This window comes from Lactuca serriola, chromosome 6 (assembly GCF_051521515.1).
Source record: "Lactuca serriola cultivar US96UC23 chromosome 6, Lser_US96UC23_V15, whole genome shotgun sequence".
NCBI classification, from domain to species: domain Eukaryota; kingdom Viridiplantae; phylum Streptophyta; class Magnoliopsida; order Asterales; family Asteraceae; genus Lactuca; species Lactuca serriola.
Genome location: NC_136413.1, coordinates 74,818,584 through 74,837,063, shown reverse-complemented (window position 1 = coordinate 74,837,063; position 18,480 = coordinate 74,818,584). Strand labels below are relative to the sequence as shown.

The 18,480-nt window shown below is 36.1% G+C and overlaps 1 pseudogene across 1 annotated transcript; it reads left to right on the top strand.

The window, feature by feature from the left end:
• Positions 1-13,124: 13,124 nt before the first annotated feature.
• Positions 13,125-15,083, top strand: LOC145059340 (cytochrome P450 76C1-like; annotated as a pseudogene). The gene is made up of 2 exons (XR_013686739.1): positions 13,125-14,106; positions 14,304-15,083. The product of XR_013686739.1 is annotated as a cytochrome P450 76C1-like (transcript).
• Positions 15,084-18,480: the final 3,397 nt, after the last annotated feature.

Here is an 18,480-nt window from a genome sequence, read left to right as displayed (position 1 = left end):
GGGCTCATTAAACAAAACCGTAAAGGGAAGGTGATCATTCAAGGACTGTGTTCTTTGGTTAAATTCGGATGATTCACTAAGCAGGATGAAGCAACAGAGTCCCACGAATCTTCGGATAAGATATCATCAGAGCACACTTCGTCAGAAAAGGTGATCTCGGAAGGAGATGTGATCACCGTATCAGATCAAGAAGGGGAAGAGACTGTTGCTCCTGCTATATCAGTAGTTGAGGAGTGTGACCCACAAACAGTCCAAGCTGAAAGAGATTACAATGAAGGGTCTTCCAAGAATACTGTTGAGCCTGATCAATATGAAGACCTTGATCTCACAGGTTTCGATAGAGATGAGATTCAAACTAATTTTGGAACTAATGATGACTTTCTGTCAAATGTCAACCTCAACTCGCTGCTTGATAATCTCAGTGAAGTTGCTCAGACGACAATGGAGAGAAGGAATACAGAAGACGTTCTTGACTCAACATCCATCTCTAAAGAGTAAGTGGTTGGTTCTACGACTCCTATGGTGATAATGTCAGGGATTCCTCCCCTTGACAGTGCTTCGCCTACTTCTGAACCACTTCAGGGTAATCACTCAACAGACCAGACCTTGCAGCCTCCATCCAAAAGAAGACGACGAGATCCTAGGTTCGGGCCTATGGATTCTAGCTTGTCTCAGGGCTTTCCAATTTCTACAACTACAACTCCTGCTATTGTAACTATAGAACCTTTGTGTGAAGGCCGTAGCACCAATTTTGAAACCGGTGGCTCCTCTGTTCCACCAAGATTTTCTCCTCCAAGGACAGATCTTGATGAGGCCTCTATGTGTTTGGCCTTGCATCTTGCTCAAGAACAAACCGCTGCACCTTCTTCTAAGGGCAAAGGAATTGCTTTTAGGGAAGGTCAGTCAAGAGAAGATGATTCTCTGATTGATGAACTTCAGAAGAGGGTGAATGTATTGGATCAGAAAAACATTAAGCTCAGTATTCGAGTTGAAGATCTCTTGAGTGAGAATACAAATTTAAAGATTCAAGTTTTTGATTTCCAAGAAGATAGGGCGAAAAAGTCAAATCAGATCTCTGATCTTCATGACCATTTCAATCTCCTGACCTCCAGCTATTTTGAGTTGAAGAAAAAGCTTGAAAGTGATCTTGGTGAGAAATACCAAACATCTGCAGATGAGTATAGGATTAACCTACATGCTCAAGCTTTTCCTGTTACCATGCCTACCGCTCAGACTTCGCGGGTTGTTAATCGTGTCGAAGAAGAGCCCATTGATGCTCCCCATGTTGAGGCAATCATGCGTGAAAGACAAGCTGAAGCTGCTGAGAAAGAACAACCCTTGTTCAAGGGGAGTTCTGACAAGAATGTACCTACGGATCAAGCAAAAATCACTGTTATGGATCTTGGAGCTATTCGCTTTAGCGATACGTATGGTGATAGATCTAGGATTATTTCTTGGGGATTTCATGATCCTCTTAATATGTGGATTGTTCGAAGAAAGAGTGGCCATACCGAGCTCTACAAAGACAGTCATGATTTTAATTCATGGACTATGGTGGATTTATCAGAGTTGTCATGATCTCATTTTTCAAATCCCTCGGATAATCTACAGGAAACTAAGTTCAAATACTTTCTGGAAGACCAAGGGAAAAGGGGTTTTCCGTCGATGAAGATTGTTGAGTCTGTTATCAAGCATTACCCAGATGTCATCGATAATAAGACTGGTCATCCTCTTCAAGTGGTGATGTGGCATGCAACCAATCAGGTCAAACAAATCCCTGTACTTCAAAGTTACTCATATGGATCTCTAAGCTCCATGGAGTATTGGATTTTCGACGAGACTACGGCGTCTGCTGTTATCAAGCTTAAAAATGGGTGCATTCGTCTGTATGATCGAAGGGATTTGTTCCAGTTCGGGAGGTAGGACATTCATCACCTGAGTGCTTTTCAAATAGTAGTTGTCGAGGAACTTTTTGAACAAGCAGCAAAAGAGTACACGTCTATGGTTGCTGAGATTATCAATAAGCGCATGTGGAACGGGGCAATGGGATAGGCAGATGTGATGGTGGTCAACAAAGATTAACTTCAAGCTAGCACCAAACCAAGGGGAGATTGAAGGGTCCAGTTAATGGTTTGGTCTAGGCTTTCATTTGTAATAGGTTCTTTTCTACAAATATGCATTTTTCGTAGTCTGTGTATGAGTTTACGGCCGTAAGCCTGTTTACGGCCATAAACCCAAGGCCGGCCCAGGTCCACTATATATAGATGCTAGCTAGGTCGTTTTTATGGTTGTTGATGCCTTAGAGTTTCGGCCGCTATTCCACAAGTTGTACCAGATGTTTTTGCTAATAGAAGCGTGTGCAAGCTTGTTCAGATTCTTGTTTCTACTCTATTATTATTATTATTATCGATTGTGTTTATTGTTTGATCACTGGTAAGATCCGTTTCAGGACCTTACATACATATCTCTCAAGTTTATTCCAAGTGCATTTGATGTTGTGTGAGACATTTGAGGCATCACACTTGGGGTGCTAAGCTCGTAAGGTTTCAAGGAATCCAAATCACTTCATGGTATGTATTTCTAGCAAACTTTTATGATTAAAGTTCCCCATGCATGCTAGATAGGATTATGAACCTTGGAAAATCAATTTTGCATGTATTTTAGACAAACATAGATCCAATGTTTCTAGGGTTGCATGTACACCTTAGGGGTGTCAATATGCGCAAAACCTTAAAGTATTTGCTATAAAATACGTGCTATGTGTTTATATGTTTTTTGTTTACTTGAGATGGTTGTTTAATGAATTTTATACATGTTTTTAAATGATTGAAACTATATATGTAACTTATATGTACAAATATGTTGGGTATAACATGCGTAGATGAAATAGTTGGTGTGTGATGAAAGATAAGTTTGAGGATAAGAAGAAAGATGATATATATCATGAGGTGAGGGTGACAGGTGAAAAATGAGTGAAACCTTTACCCAAACGATGGCCCCCGTCATTCAGGAGAGTAAGGATGACAACTACGGACTATTCTACACAGTCCTGTGGAACACTAGCAGGCTTGCAAGTTGTAGGTGTTGTGGACTTCATGTTTACCAGTGTACTCTAAAAACCCATTGATATGTATTGCTAGAGGAGTCTCGGAACCAATACTATCAATAAATGAGATAAACCCCAGTGACTATGGAGTTAGCGTTTGGTAAATACAGATATAGTGTTTCATGAGAAAACCCTGGCAACGATGGATTTCATGCCGATTCCTTAGGATAATCCTTAGGAATATATGAACGAGGAATAGTTGATTCTTAGGCTAATCTTTAAGAAATAAAAAGGAGATAACGGGGTGGGTAATTGGGTTGATTGTGTGATGATTAAATATAATATAATATTTTATTGTGGGTTGAAAACCCTATATGCTCACCAGACTCCCAAACCTGACCCACTCAGTTTTCTTTGTATTACAGGTATCGATACGAAGACATATTTTACTGAGAGATTAAAGGAGATGTAAATCATTAGTGCAAAATAATGTAAGTTTTGTTTATGCTTATGTGTATGTATTGACCAGGACATCCCAAATGTTTTAAAATGAATAAATTGCATTTCTTCGGAAATGCTTTGATAATGAATTTATCATGTTTTCTGGGAAAAAATTCCGCAACACTTTTAAGCAAAGGATTACTCTGATTTTATAAAACAAAGCATAAATAAATCAGTATTTTATGGCCGTGAATTTGGGGTTGTCATATCACCCACTTCTTCCTTGACTAGTGAAGGGTCGTTAGCTGAACGGGTAGGACAGGACTATAATTCTCCCTTCATTGTAAGTATAATGATAAATATAAAGTAACTAAACCTTTTGTAAATTCCCAATCTTAGTTACTTTAGGAAAATGTGAATTTGGTGCTAACCCATGAAATTACACTTTGCACTTTGCTTATGTCGGTAGTGGAGCGCATGTGGTTAACCGGCACACTAGCTTGGATTTAACAAGGTAGGCAAATGGTAACTTAATGTTTATCCTAGGATCGGTAGAGCACGTGTGGTTAACCAGCACATCGAATAAGTGATAAATATTAAGGGTACCAAGTATATTTGCATGGTTATTCACACCTTATATGTGATCCTCAGCATCCCAGTGACAAACTTGAGAGGGCACAATCGAGATTGAAACATGCCATTGAAAAGTTCAATGAATCTCAAAAGATCTAGGAGCTTCAAATCCAATTAAAACCTGATAAATTGTTTCGTTTTTCATGGTGGAATTTGGTGAAGCGTCATTTGCATACCTTCAAATATTTTATAGCTTGGATTACTGCATCCCTCTTCCAAGTTATAAAATATTGTGTTGGGTCCTAGCCTTAATATTTCATATTGAGTGTTATATTAAGGACTTAAATCAACTAACTTGAATTTCTCCCATTGTAGATGCCTGGTTCAGACAACTATGGTCTTCCAAAATCTCATGGAAATCATACTTCTCTTCCTCCACCTCCTCCAATTATTCTCCCTGACCCACAAGTTCTTGAATAGTTCAAGGTCACTCAAGCCCTATTGGCAAGCAAAGTCTATGTGTGCTCACATCTTGGAGATGAAGTCACATATTGACAAGCCGGGAGAGTTAGGTTTCAAAGTCTTGAGGAAGTTGGTTATTGACTAAGTTCTTCAATCACTTTCTATGTCACATAATGAGTTCTTTAAGGACTACTATGTAACAGACTATGACATGACCTTAATGATCTTACCTATTTGATTGATGCTGCTGAATCAGGAATGATTTGGAGCACTGGTAATGCAAATTTGATTAGAAGATCAACTTCCCACATTTCAATGGACATTAACAATGGTAACATTGCATGTCCAGAAAAGCTTTGTCTTCCCAATGGAAAGGGATCGACCATAGTCAACTCGGTTGACCAAATGGTAAAGAGAAAGGCTAAGACTGAGATATTCCCATGTACCATTACCAAAGAGTCCATATGTTTCTATTGCTAAAGGAAGGGGCATTGGTTACGAAGCTGCCCTGGCTACCTGAATGATCTGAGAGAAGGAAGAATCAAAAAGTTTTACTCTGCTTCAGGTAAGTCCACTATCTAACTCTGTTAAGTTCCTAATTGATGATTCTTATACAAAATGTGACTCGGTTACATTTTGATGTTTGGCAGCATCAAGCAAAGGGAAGGAAACTTAAAGAAAGTGTATGTTGAATCTGATCGCGAAGATGGATTTCAATCGCATGCTTTGAAGATCGGATTCTTGAGCTACTACTTAGGAGTTATGATAGATTGCTATAAAATATGTAATAGCATAGTCAAGTGGAGGACTCAGGGACCGAGTACACATTCTTGTGCACTGAGCAAGTCCACCACAAAAGATCCATAAGACTATTCATTATGATTTACTAAAGTTTAGTAAATATGGTTATGCTTACAAGTTCAAGTATAATTCTGAGGTATTGGAAAAGTTTCGATGTATGGAAGAACGAATGAGAAGAATCAAATTTGGCAGAAAGATAAAAGTTTCTTAAATCTGAAAAGATGGGAGAGTACTTTAGTATCATGTTTTATGATTATCTTAATGATTGTGAGACAATATCATAATTCGTCCTCTAAGGACATCTTAGTGCATTCTTATGGCTAAGAAGAGGATTCATGAATTGTTGAAGTGGTTAAATCAAGAAGATGAGTCATACTTCGTTCCAAAACAATTCTTAGAGTCATACTCCAAGATTGTAACTTGGGTGACATATCTTAAAGAAAGGTTTATAACACTTGTCAAATGTAAGAGTAAAATGTGTTCTACTCTTGTACATTTGAAATTGGTAAGTTGTGATGTTTTGGATAAAACAAAGACCAACTAAGGCCAATTGTGTGAAGTGTTTGTCTTGATTAAGAATCCACACTATCTCTTGAATATTTGGCAAGAGAGTCTTATATGTGAAAAGGAAAGTGGGAGTCTTAAAGATCCTGAAAAAATTTCAAGATCTAATCATGAATAAAACCTGTAGTTTATCACTAGCACACGACCTGAGGTTTATAACCTATCGTGTTGACAAATTCCTATTTTTGTGCCCATTCCAGTTAAAGTTGGCTTTACATGAGTTCTCAGAGTTCTCAATTAGTTGCATAACAACTTGGATGCAATGGTAGGCCCTTGTGCCGCCAGGTGGCATGAAGTGCAGACTACAAAAGTTCCATCCATATGAGTTTAAATTTGTCACTAACCTGTCTTGTGATTATCGTTTTGATAAATTCACATGGATAGGAACATATACACCATAAAATCTAAGTGTCATAAGGTTTATCTCCGATTCATGAAAATGATGGTGAGGAAACGCTTTCACTAAGTGATTTTAAGTAGATAGCAATTGTGATATTTTCATTCTCAAAGTCATTAGTGGAGCGTGTGTGGTTAACCGACACACTAACGTGTACTTGTGAGGAATGGAAAAGGTCTAAGCAATTGAGACTATGATTATGGCATCCCTTTTCATAGTTCTAAAATTTTTTAGACACACATGTGTGCTATCTAAGGAAAGGTGTATGATTTTGATAAAGTTTTATCAAAGCATCTCGTATCAGAAATCTAAACTTTGGTAAGAAAGTCAATAAAGTATTGATTTCTAGAAGTCCAACTAATTTCTGGATACATGTCAAGGCTAGTGGGAGTATAAGTGTTATGCTAATAATCATCATGTTAGTGGGAGCATGATAATTATGACAAGTGCTGCAAGTTAGCAATGTTAATTAAAGAAAACAAAAAGTTTCAATTGGAAAAAAGTTGTTTTGCTATAATTAAGGGGGAGGAAATTATACTTTATTTCAAATCTAAGAGCTTAGATCGTAAGATTTTAATCAAATTTAGTCAAATATATATATATATATATATATATATATATATGAATTTTATGTTGGAATGGTTCAACATAAGGAAATTCTATATATGGGAACATTATTTGCGTTCTAAAATTCGATTGTGATTACGGCATCCCTTTTCATAATCTGAATTATGATAACATGGCAAATAGAAATAGAAATATTATAGCAAAAGACTGGTCTAGTATCATGTCTTTATGTGAGACATCATGAATTGATTGCATGTGCTATAATATTCATCTGTTCTAATTTTTTCCAAATGCCTAGGGCATCAAGAGGAAAAAAAATACTAGAACTGGATATGACTAATTTGATTAAGCAATTGTCGAGGACAATCTGAGGTTTACCAAAGATTGGTTGCTCAGGGATAGTTGGAAGTATGGTGTAAATTTTTGGAAAGGACCATATTGACATATTCTGAAAAGAGGCTACTGTTGTTCAGATTAATAGTCAGAATGGGAATATGGAAATGTTCCATAGGTGGAAGTTATCCATTAAATCTGTGTAAGATTAGGAAATTTAATGCAAGAAGGATGTTCAAAGCAATGTACTTTGAATTTGAGACTTCTTTTCAATGGAATGATCTCCATTGGAATACTTTGTAATGTATGTTGCCAAGTCTTTGTGACTTTGTGCATTTTCATTACGAGAGGATCAATGCATATAAGTTTAGAATCTAACAGATTTCGGTAAATGGCAAGAATTTGGAATTCTTACATTTACGGTAAGGATTTGGGATTGTGAAATGAGAATCATTGAAGTTATGTTTAATTGATCTATTCCACAAAGTAAGGATCATAGAAAACTGTAGTGTGCATACTTGGTATATGGCATAACTATAGTTTGGGTAAACATAGTGTGCATGCTTAGAGCATGACATGATTGTTGTTTTTTAATTCAAGTATAAAGTTGATGATTTGAAACATTATGCAATGAATAATGTGTAATGAATATGGTGATAAATAAAAGGTGTTCTACTTATATTCATAAGCTTTGAGACCATATTGAATTTGATTATTCTTGTGTTTCAATTTGAATGTTTTGACTTCCAGAATGACTAAGTTATTCAAACCATCCATAGTCGATAATATGTTGGAAGTAGATATTAAGGTAAGACTGTCATGAAGTTGGCTTTTAGATGTCTAAGGTGTTAGACATAGCAAGAGTTGCTACAACATTCATGAGTGCTCATAAGTTCTGAGTATTGGATTAAACCTATGCTCATTTTAATCTCTTCATGGATTTTATCACGAGTGATCATGAGACGATAATATCTTATATTATTCAAACCTAGAGATATGAGTTGTTGACTATGAGTTGGTTATACATGGGTTGCACGAAAACGCATTGGTAACTTGATGTTATAAAACGTGCCTTTGTGTATGATTCAACAAGTAGTAGAACAAGCATATGAGTCAAAGTTTATCCATTCCTTTTAACCTTAGAGGGATAAGAATGATATCTATGGGCCCCTCAATGATTTAGTGATGACACCCCTAAGTGCTTGGCCATTCCTGGACTGATGTGATTTGTTCAATTAGTCGGTCATCATAAATCGGAAATCGGGAAACAACAAATGGACAAAAAGAATGATTATAATCCATGTCTCAGTCCATATGATATCTAGAATGGAGGAATATATGATCCCTTATTTAATTGACAAGTCATTGACTAGGTCAGATTTTGACAACGGCTTTAAGAGCTCTGATTGCTAGTCGGGTTTCGGAGTCATATGCAATAATAGTTTTAGACTTATCCAAGTGGAAGACTATTGGATTAGTGTCTAAGTCCATAACTATAATTGGTATGTACTTGATCCGATTTGGTATGGTCCATTTGGCTTGCATGGCATCGGAACAATTGGATAGACAAAATGAGAAAAATGATACTAGTGATTTATATTAATATATTATAAGTTCTAATATATTAATATGAAATCGTATTATTTAATTAGTATTGATCAAGAATTAATTTAAAATTAATTTCGTGATCAAAAGGAACTAATTAAATATAAATATGGACTCTTAAATATATGGTGGGCCAAGTTCATTTAGGTTGGGCTAAGCTTGCATGGATAGTCCATGGAGTTTTTAACCCATGGATCCTATGGAAATGAAAGGTCATGGATATTAGGGTTTACACGAATATAATCCTAATCCTCCACACTATATAAAGAGGTCTATGGTTCATGAAATGTGGGTTAGGCACTAGTGTATAGTACACAAGAGGGCAAAACTGATTTGGTGCAAGTATCATTATTCTCAAGTTATTCCAAGAGTTCTTGATATTGTGTGAACCATTTGAGGTGTAACATTTGAGGCACTAGGCTCTTAAAGGTTTAAGACTTCAAGCTCCATCAAAAGGTATGTCATTCTACTACTTTCTTGTAGTATAGTTGCTTCATATTATGCTAGTTTTGATGAAAGCTTGGAATATCAAATATTTGCATGTATAATAGAGAAATGTAGATTCAATGTTTATAGGGTTGCATGTACACCATAGGAGTGTTAGAATGCTCAAAACCCATGACAATTCACCATCCAAGGCCCATTAGGGCAAGCCTAGCAAGGCAAGCCCAACCAGAAGTCCATTACTCTAAAATCCTTAGTCCATTATGAGCCCAAACCAAAGGATAAGTCCAAGACCAAACTAGCAAACATTCAAGGAGTCCAAAACTTACACAGGAGGTTCTCATGTCGTGAGCACCTTATTCTCACATCCTGAGGTCGCGACTTTGGCACAAAAGCTTCCTCGAATGCGTTCTCAAGTTGTGAGGCTTCATTCCTCACGTCGTGAGTCCATTTCTTACCAAAAATGAGCATTAAGCTCCTAATCCATTAAGGCTTAACATGGGAAAGTATAGAGTGTCTTCCTTGACCTAAAGGACCATAAAAATCGAAGCTTTTTAGTTATATATGTCCAATAAATGACTTAAATACTAGTTAGGTCAAAAGATGAGTATAAACATCAAGATTCAAACATGGAGCCCATAACTTGCACCAAAATCCAGATCTAAGGGTTGTAGCATAGCAAATGACTCAATGGTCCATAAAGTTGCCAACTTTATGGACCTCATGCATGATAATCCAAGATTTATGCAAAGAAGGTAACCATAACCTAAATCTAGCAAGATTAGAAGAGAAAGGTAGGATGATTGAGACTTACAAGGGCTTATAAGCTCAGAGGTGCCATAAGGAGGAGCTTATCTTGCCAAAAAGGAATCACCACAAGAGCTTCTTCTTCTTCTTCAAGGAAATCAAAACACCCATAGCACAACAAAACCATCAACGATAGCTCAAGAGGGTCGAATCTAGGGTTTTTTAGTGACTTAATAGTGGAAGAGACTGGGGAGAAGCAACCCTATTCATCCCATACCTTCAAATACCCGAAAATTAGGGTTTTGGTGCATCAGGTGCGTCTCACGGCGTGATCACTTAACGCTCACGTGGTGAACCTTAAATGAGCTTGGTCAACAAGTCAACGATCACTCGCGCAAACCACTCCAACTTCAAACGGCCACAACTTCTTCATTTCATCACCGTTTTTTACGCTCTTTATATCCACTAAAAAAGGTGGAGAGAAGCTTTGCACATCTATCAACTTATCCTCACTTCAAAAACTTCTGAACGAAAATCTAAAATTCATAAAGAGCTCGAAATGCCACTTTACCGATTTACTCCTTGACTCCAAGACACAACCCAAACTCCCGGATCACCTCAATTAATTATTTATATGTAAATGGGTCTAGATCTCTCTTTTCCAAAGGCCCTAAGCCTTATGATAACCTATCCAGGCCATAGTCCCAAATTAGGAAAGCGATTCAGAACAGGGCATTACAACCCGATTCGTGAGATATCTACACACATGAAATGCACACATGAAACGGTTGAATCGAAAATGATAATCTACAATTTTGGATAAATTATAATTGAAAAAATGAAGAATTCATTGAAAAAGACCGGTAGAAGAAAGATTTTGTATCTCCAAACCTTAAACGTATATGTGATTCTCAATGGCAAAAGGGTGATCGGATGGTTCTTTCGGTGGTTCATAGTGGTGAAGAGCTGAGTAGAGGTGATTCTGGATGGGAAGGAAAGACCGAACGAGTGGTTGTTCTTGTGACTGGATTGATCGGTGGTGTAAACCAATGATGGCTATGCTTTTGATTGTTAATCGAATGGAGAGAGGGGGGGGGGGGGGGGGGGGGGGGGGGAATGTGAACACAATGTTCATTGGAGAGGAAGGTGTGTGGTGTAATGGATGAGGTGAGGTGGATGGGTAAGAGTGGTGTGGGACATTTTTATGTTTCTATTATAAAATATTATAAGGGAAAATTTCATTTATATCATTCTAAACTTTAAATATTACTTGGATATGCTTGTAAAAATAAAAATTACTTCTATATCCTTATAAATGCATAAAATACACATCCATATCAAAACTCATAATTTTATTAGGTTTATATTAATTTAATATAAAAAAGTTATCAAGAAATCAAAATTCCATGTGATTGTACTAAAATACCCTTTCCTATTTAAGATTAGCATCAAATCAAATTAATTAATATTAAACATAATTAAATATTACAAAGGTTCTGCACGTCATTTACTTGCTGTCGCAAATTTATTCCTCATCGCATGTATGCATGTACGCTTAAACAGGTGTATCAATTCTTTATATCATCAACAACACATCTCCTCCATAATATAATCTTAACCGAAAATAGCCATGTAATACATTTGAAAACAACCATGATTTAATTAAGCTTCAACAACAAATCTCCTCCATTAACCAGCATCAAGAGCAGTTCAAACAACAAGCAATTAGAGCATCAGAATTTGAGAGCAATCCTCAAAGTAACATCCAACTCTCAAACTTATGAAACAAATGATGCTGAATTCTCCAAGCAGCAATCAGAATAATCTATACCATCATGATCGAGAAAACATCCCAGAATTTAAACTTGCATCCAAAATATCAAAGATGTTAGTATCTCCCAAAACAATATAAAGCTGCAATAATACCAACGCCATAAACCCAATCGTTGAATACATCTTTAATTTTGTTCTGATCGCTCCTTCATCTCGCCGACCCGACTTGAACATTGGACCCCCTTCATTATCTCTATATGTGTTGAATGCTCAATTCCTCATCGTCACAGTCGAATTTTAGAGTCCCTCGGCACCAACTCAATGGGAATTTGCAAATCTAGAGATCTTACGACTTACACATATTACTCAGTCCCAAATAACAAAAACCAAATATAAGATCAATAGACACCACATGCATAGAGCTACAAACCAAATTTAAAAATGAGAGTGAATGTAGAGATGTTTAACGTTCAATAAAGATGATATGTGGATATACAAGATACTTAGCCTAATCTTTAATTTGAGATTTCGCTTGGGAAGTGTATTTTGGAAAATTCAATAAAATTTTAAGGTTTAAATAAGTTTTTTAATATTAAATTGATATAATTCAAATTAAAATTTAAGTTTTGATATAAATATAAATTTTATAATTTGATTAGGATACAGAAGCAATTTGATTTTTACAAATATAAATATAAGAATATAGAAGTAATTTTGATAAGGATAAATATAAAATTTAATAATTTGATAAGGATATAGAAGTAACTTTGATATAGAAGTAATTTTGGATATAAGTAATTTTGATTTTTATAAGGATGTAGAAATAATATTTGAAGTTTAAAAGGATATGAATGAAATTTTATCTAATTAAAAAAAAAAAAAAAAAAAAAAAAAAAAAAAAAAAAAAAAATGAAAGATATAAAAGTGTTTTTATATGCATGAGGGACCAACACTTTTAATTTCTTCATAACACAAATACAAGATCTATCAACATTGCAAATATTTGACCAAGTATCAAATCTAAGTATGGACCAAAACTATAATTCACTCAAATATAAAACATAAGGCTTTAAATAATGGAATTGACATTTTGAATTTCCTGATAAATAATTTAAGAAATTATTAACCTTGAACAAAAAAAATTATTATATCATGATATGTCGCTAACAGGATGACGAATGTGTCATTCAAAATAGAAACAGAAAATGAATGGTACCTAACCGTTTCTGAAATAATAGATAAATAGAATTTAAGGTTTCACACGGTTCTGACTTTCCGATAATAAGTAATAAATATGGATCACACATATACATTCTTAAATGTATTTTCTTTTCAATTAAAATTTTAACATTTTTGGTTTGTATAATTTAAGCTGTCGCTTGGGGTTTAAATCCAGCAGGCGATTTTGTTTTATGGTCTTCACATTCATCATATTCAAAAAAAAAATGGAAGAACTCAGCAACCAGGGTTCATCATGGAGGTGGGAACGAAGCAACAAAGACCACCTTACTCTTGCAGTTGCCACCAGGTCCTCGTTCAGGTGCACCATCATTGCCACCAGGTCCTCGTTCCTTGCCAATTGTAGGCTACCTTCCATTTCTTAGTCGTGACTTACACAAACAATTCCGTAACATGTCGCACATTTACGGACCCATTTTCAAGTTTCACTTGGGAAGCAAACTGCATGTCGTCATAAATACACCTGACCTAGTAAAAGCAGTGGTCCGTGAGCAAGATGACATATTTGCTAACCGCAATCCATCAATAGCTGCGTTAGCAATCTCCTATGGAGGTGTAGATGTAGTATGGTCTGATAACAGCTCACATTCGTAAGATATTTGCTCATGAGGTTCTAAGCAACAAGAATCTTGAAGCGTGCAGGTTTTTTCGAAGGGATGAAGTTAGGAAAACTATAAAGAATATTTATGGTAAAGTTGGGAGTGCAATTGACATTAGCCAGATTGCTTTCTCAACTGAGGGTAGCGTCCTTACAAGCATGGTTTGGGAAAACACTTCGGATCCAAACGCAAAAGGTAGCCATTTTGGAGCGGAGTTGCAGAGGATTTCTTCAAATATCGTTGAGATTCTCGGACAGCCGAATCTCTCTGATATTTTCCCTAGTCTTGCATGGCTTGATCTACAGGGCATCTTAAGGAAGTCCAAGAGGCAACTTCATCAGTTGGATCGAATTTTCACAAGCATTATCGACGATCGGATCATATCTAACTCCAAAAAGCCGAAGGATGCAGTTGGGCATGAAGGAAAGAAAGATCTTTTACAGATCTTATTAGAGCTCGAGGACCAAAAAGATGCAACATCGATTAGCATCACCCAGATTAAGGCGCTTCTCCTGGTAATTAATATTCTTTAAAATTACTTCTAAAGGTAGGGATAATACTTTCCAAATAATTTTGCATAGTTCATATATCGTAGGTCACACCTATCCAGTAATTGAGAAAGATCCATCTGCATGAATACGAAATAGCCTCATGATTTTCCTTTAAGTTAGACTGCAAAACTTACAATTTGGTTGAACTTTTGTTGTATCAGGACATTATGGTTGCAGGAACAGAAACAACGACAACGCTGATAGAATGGGCAATGGCAGAGATCATGCAAAATAATTACATAATGAAAAGGCTTCAAGAAGAATTAGCAGAAATCGTAGGACTTGACAACATTGTCGAAGAATCTCATCTCCCTAAACTAAAATACCTAGATGCAACAATTAAAGAAACGTTTCGGTTGCACCCTATAGTCCCTCTCATACTCCCAAGATTACCAAGCCAGGATTGTATTGTCGGTGGATACACCATTCCAAAAGGTTGTACAGTGTTTCTGAATGTTTGGTCAATCCATCGGGACCCTCAGTATTGGGACAATCCGTTAGAATTCAATCCAGAAAGGTTCTTGACAAACAAATATGATTTCAAAGGAAGCAATTTAAATTTCATCCCATTTGGGTCAGGAAGGAGATTGTGTCCAGGTGTTCCATTGGCGGAGAAAATGCAAATGTATATCATGGCATCGCTCTTACACTCATTCGACTGGAGCTTGCCGGAAGGTGAAAAGCATGACCTCTCTGAAAAATTTGGAATTACATTGAAGAAAAGAGAACCACTCATCGTTGTCCCTTCACAAAGGTTGCCAAACGAGAACCTCTATATGTGATATAAGTTTGAATTCCGCTCCTGAACGGTTTGTTGGCGACATTTCATATATGGTTCCTTTAGAAAGAGTGAAAGAGCATATGTATATATATTGTTATGTTGATCGAATGTGTATGAATTTCTAGTTTGTGCAATTTTTGCGTTTATGACTTAATTACGTAAGGTTTGGTAATGTCGAGGATAGTCTATAGACCTGAAAGTAATGATAGTCTAATCTACAACTAGACAAATTTTCTAAATGTGTTAGGTAATGTCGAGGATATAACCTTAGAGGACATTACAATTACCAAATTATCTTTAATATAGAATAACCAACATGGTTTCGATCTATTGAAAATTGTAAAAAACTAACTTTAATATATAATATACATATAAGTCAACTGCCCTCAAAGAAAAAAAAAACTTGTAAAAAAACCTATTTTTTTTCTCTTAATAAGTGTTATCCCAAAAATTTTAAAACTATTGTTTTGGTATGAAGCAGTTACTTGCAGAAGTTATTTATCATATATTTATTAAATTATTATGTTTATGGTATGGTTGATTACTCTAATGCTAAAGTACAATGATGAAATGGTAAAGTACAATGTTGAAATTTATTAAATGTTAATGCTAATGGTCTGATGCAAAGTATAATGCTATAACGATAAAGGCAATTGATCCATATGTAAAATGCTGAAATTTGTTAAATGTTAATGCAATTGGTCCGATGCAAAATCTAATGCTCTAACGACAAAGGCAAATAATCCATAAGTACAATGTTAAAATTGGTTAAATGTTAATCCAAATCGTCCAATGCAAAGTATAATATTATAATGATAAAGGCAAATGATCCGTAAATACAATGTTGAAATTGGTTAAATGTTAATGCAAATGGTCTAATGCAATGTCTAATGCTGTAATGATAAAGGAAAATAAACCATAATATAAACATACCAAACATAACAAAAGATGAACTAACATGTACCATCCAACCACTTGTACCAAATTGCGTGAAATATATGTCAAAAAGGAAACCCCAAAGGTACATGAAAACAACCGGATGAAATGTGCACTTAGTGGCTATGTAAAGTAAGATGTACAAAATGTACCAAAAAGGCATTCCTATATAAATGCCTTATTATACTTCCTCACCTAACCCCTATACCAACCTAACTACTTCAAAGCCACTAGATTTGAACATGTGGAACCACCCACATCTTTGTCAAACAATGCCTTTTTATGCTTTAGTTTAGTGATCGTCTCATATGGAATTCTTTTTCTCATCTTAGGCACTATCAGATGGACTTCATTATTAGCCTAATTACCATCATGTAGAACATCACCTTCTCTATCATTTACAACATCATCCTCTCCTTTATTTACAACATCACCTTCACCTTCAATTACGACATAACATTCGGCTTCTGTAAGAACAACACCTTCACCGTCACCTTCATCTAGAACACCTTCACCTTCACTACCTTTCAAAATATCATCAATAAATTCGCCTTCAACTTCACCTTCATTAAGATCAAGCTCCTCCAAAAGAACATCATCAACATATCTAACATATGGAAGCTTTCCAAACTTATTTGACTCCTTTAGCAATCAATAAGGAACATATATCAAAGGACAAAAATATAAACTAATGAAAGCAACCATTTCCAACTCATGCACAATTGCAACCATTATTAGGAAAAGAAAGCAATTAACGAAGGTGATTGCAACTATTTCTTCTCATAAAGACCATGATCAAGGACCGTAATGCCTTACATCCTCAAAAATCCTCTTATCATAACAATGGTTTAAAACCCTAGCTTTAGACAACGAAAATTCTTGAAAACATGATAACTTCCTTCACTATAGAGAGTTTACACGTTTGAGCTTCATTCATATGTAAAAGTAGCATGGGAGGGTGGCAGGATGTGTGTCTCAATGTTCATGGAGTGTCTTTGTTAACGGAAGAAAAAGTTCACTCGTTATCGTTGCAAGGTTACCGGTTGCCAAATTTCCAAACCGGTTAAAAGAATTAAATGAAACCAAATGGCAAATTGTGAGGCATCTGTGGCAAAAAAATGACGTTGGGCATAACCGTTTTTTTTTTTTTTTTTTTTTTGTTGAAAATTGGGGGCTTTATGGGAAAAACTTTTTTTTTTAAATTAACAACGTCTCATAATAACTATTCTTTGGAAATAAAAGTACATTCTATTTGAGAAAGTCAACAAAGGTCAAAGTTCAATGGGTCTTCGCGGCGTGTCAAAGTCCTCTCCGCGGTGTGGAGGTGAAGTTAGTCACCGAATATGTGGTGATTATACGAGACACGTGGCAATATATAAGACACGCATCAAACTCTTGGAGTAACGCTTGATTGTGGCATGGGCATATGTTTGCCGCAGTGTGACGAACAGACATATAAATAGCTTTTTTGTGTGTGTCATTGAGGGGTTTTCACTTTTGTCGAAGAAGTTCTGGTAGCGTTCCAGGAGGCTTACGACAGGAAGATTATACTGATATAAAAGGGTATGAGGGCTGAGCTACGAGATGACTCGAGTTACTTTTATCTGGTTTGTAAAATCTCGAAAATCAAGGGTAAAAATTTCGTTTTTAATATATATAAATTCCAACATCCATTTACATTTATGCAAGCATTAAGATCTTCAAATTAAAACAATTATCAAAGTAACTCACAAAAAATAAGTTGCGGAAAAACATAGGTGTGTGCGTTGCGATCAAGTCGGGCCCTTCCCTTTCAAATCGGAAGTACCTGAAATGATAAACCACAAATTGTAAGAACAAAGCTCAATGAGTTCCCCAAATACCACACACCATACATATCATGCAAGCCATACATGACATACATATACAATCAATCAATAAAGTGCTATGTGCCAACTATAGTATTGTCATTACGCCACGAGCCACCTCGTGGTCTTCCTTGCCAGGCTGAGGGCCAAAACCCTGGGTCTTACAGACAAGTGCCAGGAGCCACCTTCGGGTCTTCCATTCAAGCATCATAAAGACAACCAGCATACAATCTACACTACTTAACTAATTAACTACCATAGTTCAGACTCTGGTCTTGTATACAGTTTGCCAGGAGCCGCCTCCTAGTCTTTCATACAAATTGAAAAGGGTTACCCCCAAGTTTTCCTACTATACATAAACCAAATAGGCCGGCATTGGTGCCTTCGACCCATAGAACAGTGAGGAGACTCCTCTCAAATGCAGAAGCTCACTGAAAGAAACCCCTAGTTATTGCCCTGATGACTCCTCCGAGCTATCAATACCAAAATAACACCCAATTAGAAATTGGGTTCCAAACTCTTACCCATAATCCATACTTGGGGTAAAATGACTACTCTACCCCTGATCCAACATGAACCAAAACTAAGGCCCAAGCCCTAAACCAAAAAGGCCCAAAACTATAAGATCCATAAAAGCCCACTAATGGCCTAATTTTCCTAATTGGGCCCAACCCCATATGAACCTTATCCTAAAGCCCAAAAATTCCTTAGTCAACAGTAAATCTCAATTAGTGCAAAAAGGCCTAAAGAGACAAAGTGGCCCAAGGAATACGA